The sequence below is a fragment of the Alligator mississippiensis genome, chromosome 1 (assembly GCF_030867095.1).
Source record: "Alligator mississippiensis isolate rAllMis1 chromosome 1, rAllMis1, whole genome shotgun sequence".
Taxonomy (NCBI): Eukaryota; Metazoa; Chordata; order Crocodylia; family Alligatoridae; genus Alligator; species Alligator mississippiensis.
This window is the reverse complement of record NC_081824.1, coordinates 471,554,046-471,559,981: the sequence shown is the minus strand read 5'-3', so window position 1 is coordinate 471,559,981 and position 5,936 is coordinate 471,554,046. Positions and strand designations below refer to the sequence as shown.

Genomic DNA, 5,936 nt, shown 5'->3' with positions numbered 1-5,936 from the left:
ACCCCTACGGGCTTTTGCCTACTCTCACAAGTTGCTCCCACCTTTTTCTCTCAAGGCAATATTATTCTCATTGCTGGGAACGCACATTTGGAGCTCTTAGAACTTGCTCCTCCATCCTTTCCTAGCTGCCCACAAGGTCAACGTGTTAGAAACGTCCAAGAAAAGCTTAGCTCCTGCCAGTAAACTGCCTACCTTCCTCCTGAATGTAGAAAACCTTAGAGCTGCTGTAGAGAGCAGGAGAAGACAGCGAGGATACTTTCTAAGTGCCAACAGGAGCCAGCAAAAGAAAAAAGAGTTCCCCGGGAGCCACGGTTGCAGAGCAGCAGCTCCGTAACACTAGAGCAGCCTCACAAAGGAAAGGACCCAGATGAAAACAAGGGGCGGAGGTCATGAGTCCAGGAACCTGGGAGGACAGGCGATACGGCCGCAGCAGCAACGAGCCAGCAGCCAGCTGGCTGGGAAGCTCACAGGAGCTATATTGAGCCGGGAGAGACCAGTTGAAGAGGCGTCTCAGGGAACACCAGGCACCAACCGGGACTGCGGCAAGGAGCTGAAGGGCTTGCCGGGGAAGGCGGCTCAACCCCAACTGCAACAAGTAGGCTTTTTTTTCAGTTTCTATTGTTTAAAGGACTTGTTGTGCCGGCGGCTACACAGAATTGCAGACTCTCAAGTCAGAACAACACGTGCACTTTGTCTGATTCAAGGGGAAAGACCCCTTTCATTTCATTTGGATTCTCCAGGGAGAAAGGAGTTAGAGAGGATACTGCCCAGGAGGGCTACAGCCCAAGTTCCTGGTCAGGTAGTCTTGGTTTTTCTGACTTGGTAAGGGAGACTGGAAGGAAGACGTACCTGAATTGGACGTGGCCGTCGGGTTACCTGGGGATATTTAATGAGCTCCAGGTCTTGTGCCCAGAGATACGTGAGGTCCTAGAATAAAGAACAAGAATTGAATAAATACAAGCTAATTCTGAAAAGAGCGAGACCTGCGAGTTTCAGTTTACATGTAGGACTGAATTCCCAGTGTCACTACAAGGGGCTAGAAGGGAAGTTTGGAGACATAGGATTAATTGTCCCTATGTCCTGATGTTTAGTGGTGTCTAGAATTCAGTGCTCCTGACAGAAGACTTCTTACATCAAGACGTGGCAGACGAGAGTCAGGGTCACCATTTAGATCTCCCTGCATCGACCACTGGACATTCGACCTAATCTAGAGGGCTTCGAGCAGTCACACCTTCTTTCAATAGTTCAACAATCCTCACAGCTGCTCATGCTACATCTTCAGCGTTTGCAATCCCAGGCACTTGCTCTCATAATAATGTCCCACACTTGATGCATAGTGTGTACCAGCCACCCACTGGTCACATGAGTTCCACCTACCCAAACTACCAGATCTTCCACTTTCCTCTCTCTTCATGGGCCACCTTCCCACTATTAACCAAGAAAACACCTTCAGACCGTCGTATGCACTCTGTATCAGCTCTACACAACATTGGCTTGTACCTACTCTCCCACTCTGTGCAACAAAACACACGACAGATACAGCACATTACACGGATCTTGTTTCCTTGCTTAACGTGAGGCTGAGACACACTCCCACCTCCATACTATCAGATACCCATCATGGACCTTGCCTTGTACAAACACCAACCTCAGACACAAGCCAGCCTCAGCTAAAGTGCTCTAAGCACGGGCTGCTCTCCTTATACCACCTTAGTGAGACACAAATATCACAGGAACTGGTTTTTCTCTTCAGCGGACTGAAAGGCAGAGAAGGGGAGTGCACACGTTCACTAAAGGACTCAGTAACACAATTCAGAATGGAGCCAGAGCCCAGACGCTGTATCACCACCTGAGCCAGGTTCTCTATCCCAATCCCCGTGACACCCCAGTCTACCCCTCTGCTCTACCAACAAATGGAGAGGACAGGGGACTGGGGGTTCAAGAGCCCAAATCCACCGAACTCTGCAAGCCCCTGCACTAGACTCCTTGTTTCCTTCACCACTACACCCCCATGCCCCCTCCCTGAGTGACCTCCTACCACACCACCACACCCCCACCACTGCCCTCCCCGCACTCCCACTCTCGAGCCCATGTCAGTAAGGGAGAGGGTTTGGGGGAGGGGGGAACGGGAGCGGAGCAGCACTGGCAGCATCCTCCGTTCCTCTGCCCTGTGGGGGGAGGCGGAAAGGGGCAGCAAAGCCACCGATTGCTGCAGCCTCGTGGAGATTTCCAAGTGCTCCAGCCAAGGGCCGCTGCAGGTGCCGTGCAATGTCCTGCGGTGGTTCCCTTTTTGAAACAGCCCCAAGCCAGCTATGCCTGGAGACATTTCAAATGTCATGTCTGCCTGCACCTTAAGACTGAGATGCACTGTGTCATGCGTGACTTGATCTGAGTGCTCTCCACCTCGTGCATGTGCTTATATTTTAGCTGTGGAATATCAAACCGATCCAGAAGATGTTCCATACTTCAGGAGCTATTCTCTCTGATAACGGGGAGGAGCATTTTAGCAGCATACAAGTTTTACGCTATGTCCACTAAATTGCCCACAGCTTACCCTGTAAGAGCACGTGTCAAAGTGCACACGTTCTTGATCAAGGATTGGTAGTCGGGGTGCCCCAGGGGACCTTTCAAGGGTGCCACAGAGGATGTCTCCAGATCACAGCTGGTAGTCATCTCTAGCAGCAGTCCTCTGGGCAGCAGGCACCAAAGAGGTGTTACTTTTAATCTATGGTGTTGGTGTGCAACAAATGGCAATGAGTTGTGATGCAAAGAAGCACCCCATTTTTGTAGCTATGGAAACGAATGACAAAAGTCTCTGTGAATAAAGACAGCATCCTTTGCAACTGCCTCCTCAGCAATCATCAAACTCAGCACTTTGCATTCAAAATGGGGCCTCAACCCTCCGCCTCAGGATGTCTCCAAATACAATTGGTTTCTGATCAAACAGGACAGTCGTGGGGGACGGCCAAATTCTGACGGCTTCTCAAAGTCTGGAACAACTTCCGATCTGGATGGGTAAAGACAGCCCCGCCGGTACTAGCTCAATTTGCCGTTTGGTTGTGATGTTGAAAGAGTAATTGGTTTTCTTACCAGTTAGGCTACAAATGGACATGGTTAGTTTGGAAAGGGTTCTTCAAAAGGGAGGATAACATCTAGGATTTTGAAATGGAGGCGGTCCCGGAGTGGGCAGACAGGGGTACAACTACTCATTTTTGACCCCGGGGCATAGAAAGGAGGGTGGGTTGTGCGTGGGGGAGACCGAGCGGTGGATGGTCTTACCCGCTCCTGGCCTGCCTGCTGCAGCCGCAGCTGCTGCCTCCACACAGCGTCCCAGGCCCTTGACTCTGCTGTGGCAAACATCTGCTGCCCTGTCTGGCTGCCTGCTTCGGGCCTCGGCTCCCGCGTGCGGCAGTGCTCGAGGCAGGATGGCAGAGGGATGCATCTCCATCCTTGTCCCTCCTCCTGAGATGCCCTGTTGAGGAGTTCAAAACCTAGTTAATTGGAAATTATTACTTCTACTGGTGTAAGGAGCCAAGGTGCTTAGGTGCTAAGCACATCTACACCTTTCAAAATAAAACCAAAATAAATCAGAGAGAAAAAAAGAGAAAATTCAAAATGCAATTGTTCCATTTTTTTGCACGCATAAAGCGTGGCCCGATGAGCGTCCCGATGAGCGTGCACAAACTGCGGAAAGGGGAAGCATTGCTCCCCCTTTCATGCAGTTTGTGGCACCTCAAAACCATTTCAGGCCCCACAGACCACACGTGGTGCACATGCACTCATTTGCCATGCTGCACGTTTACAGCGTAGTGCCGAAGTTTGACGCTGGGAGATCCTGGTGACAAAAAAGAAAAGAAACAAAAGTGGCACGGTCCACGTGGCAACAGTGTGTGCTGCCAGAAACACAGCCTGGCTGGGCAGAGCTCTGCTCAATGCATGTATTACTAAAAGCAAAATGCAAAAACATTGCTATTATTTCAGTGAGTCACTATGAGCTCCTATACGTGTGCAGGGAGCCTGCTTTATCCTTTATCCTTACTTTAAGTTCACAAGCATGCCATCATGGAGACATGGACCATGAGCACCCTGGCACAGAGCCATACCTCTTCACAAAAAAAGGAAGCATGAAGGCAAGAAGAAAAGTGTTATGATATTAAGTAGGAAGTTTTAGGAGTCCGTTTGCATCAACTTGTTTAGAAACTGGAAACTGAAATCCAGGAGAGGCTGACAGAGCGGGTCCAGCCCCTGCACCAGGCAGGACAAGACACCGGGGCTCAAGCCACAGCGGCAAGGTGACCGTCCCGTCTGCTCCTGAAGATTTCCAGGGGAGGTGACTGCACCCTGCAGGGTCACAGTCAGGGCGGCCAGGATCTGGAACCAGCTGCCAAGGGGAGCGGTGCTGGCTCCTACCTCGGGGGTCTTTCCAAGGAGCCTGGATAACAACTAGCTGGGTCAGATGAGCTTCAGCTTACCAGGGCTCATATGAGCCCAGTATTCATTCCTGCCCAGGGCAGGGGGTCGGACTCGATGATCTGCTCGGGGCCTTTCCCACCCTGCATCTATGAACCACCACTGCGGGGAGTTGATTCCAGTCTGGACACCCAATTAAATGCATAGAAATACATTTTTAAAATAGATTAAAGCAGGAAACTTGTAAGAGAAACAGTGCATGGATGGGACTACTAAGGCATTAAAGGACAAGAAAACCCCAAGGAAGATCCTTCAAGGCTATCATCCAACACAAAACACTTTAATAATCAGGTTTTGGTTATGTAAATCCCCCAGAGTCAATGGACGGCAACCAATGAGACTGGAAGCAGAATTTCGGGGTAGGTTCAATTACCAAAAAAGCCAACAGAAAACCTGGTATCGCTGGGTTGAGCGCTTGGCCCTTTTCCTCAGCGCTCAACCAGGGCAAAGTTAGCAGCAATAGCATCTTCTCCTTCCCTAGAGTAAAGAGGGGAATGGAAGTGAAGTAAGGCGTCGTTGCGTGTCTGCGGGCCTCGGGGCTCGGTCTTTCTGCACGAGCTCTCTCCGAATCCTGCGTGGAGTATATTGCCTTTTCTGGCCCTGCTCCAGCGCTCACTGCACCGCTATGCGCAGAGACCTGGCTGGGCCGTCTCCTTTCCAGTGCAGCTCCCTGCCCTTCCCCTCCCCTCAGCACTGCATTCTTCAATTCACACCTGAATCTCTCAAATTAGGCAAGGCAAAAAGAGTATGTGACAGTGAGAATTGGCATCTCTATTTGATTTACCTTCCTCTCTTTCCAAAGGATCCCATATTTTTCTCCCGGGATAAAAGACTGTCCAGTCTTCTGTAGCTGTATGAAAGAAATATTGAAGAGCAAGTTGAAACCACAACCAGTCATTCCCAGTTACTTGATGTCTGGAGCGAGGGACAGCATCATGGCCGGGGGGCAGGGTACTGCAGTTTGGGGTGAGGGGCACTGGCAGGCTGGGGTCAGTGGGTTGGGGGTGAGGGGCAGCAGCAGGGCTGGCGGGGGCTGTGGCTTGGCACTGAGGGGCAACAGCATGGGCAGGGACAGGGCACTGGCATGTCTCTGCCCCCCACTGTCATATCCCCCGTCCCCCCTCCGCCATGTGACAGGTGTCCTGCATTTTGGACCTGGAAATATGGAAACCCTAAAGCAACCATCCGCATCCTCACTGCCTGCTCCGCTGCACCCCTCACCTTGCCTGCCCAGCCAAATAGCATCGCTCCAAGCACTCCCCCCGCCTCCCCATGTCAGGCCAGCACACCTCGTCTTCAGCCCTTGGCTTGTACTGAAGCGGACTGAAGTCATGTTTAGGAAAGAAACGAAAGCATAAAAGTGACAATTCCCCCAGCCACAAGTCACCCACCCCTACAACCCCCCAAGTGTGGGTGCAAACACCCCCTCGTTTGCCCACACTTACCCTTGCGGTCAGGGTGACACC

At 51.4% G+C, this 5,936-nt stretch overlaps 1 long non-coding RNA gene across 1 annotated transcript; it reads right to left on the bottom strand.

Moving 5' to 3' along the window:
- Positions 1-3,292: 3,292 nt before the first annotated feature.
- LOC132248706 (uncharacterized) lies at positions 3,293-5,936 on the bottom strand. Its single transcript, XR_009460048.1, has 3 exons — positions 5,916-5,936; positions 5,255-5,320; positions 3,293-3,472 (listed from the first exon to the last, which is right to left on the bottom strand). It is a non-coding gene; the product is annotated as an uncharacterized LOC132248706 (long non-coding RNA).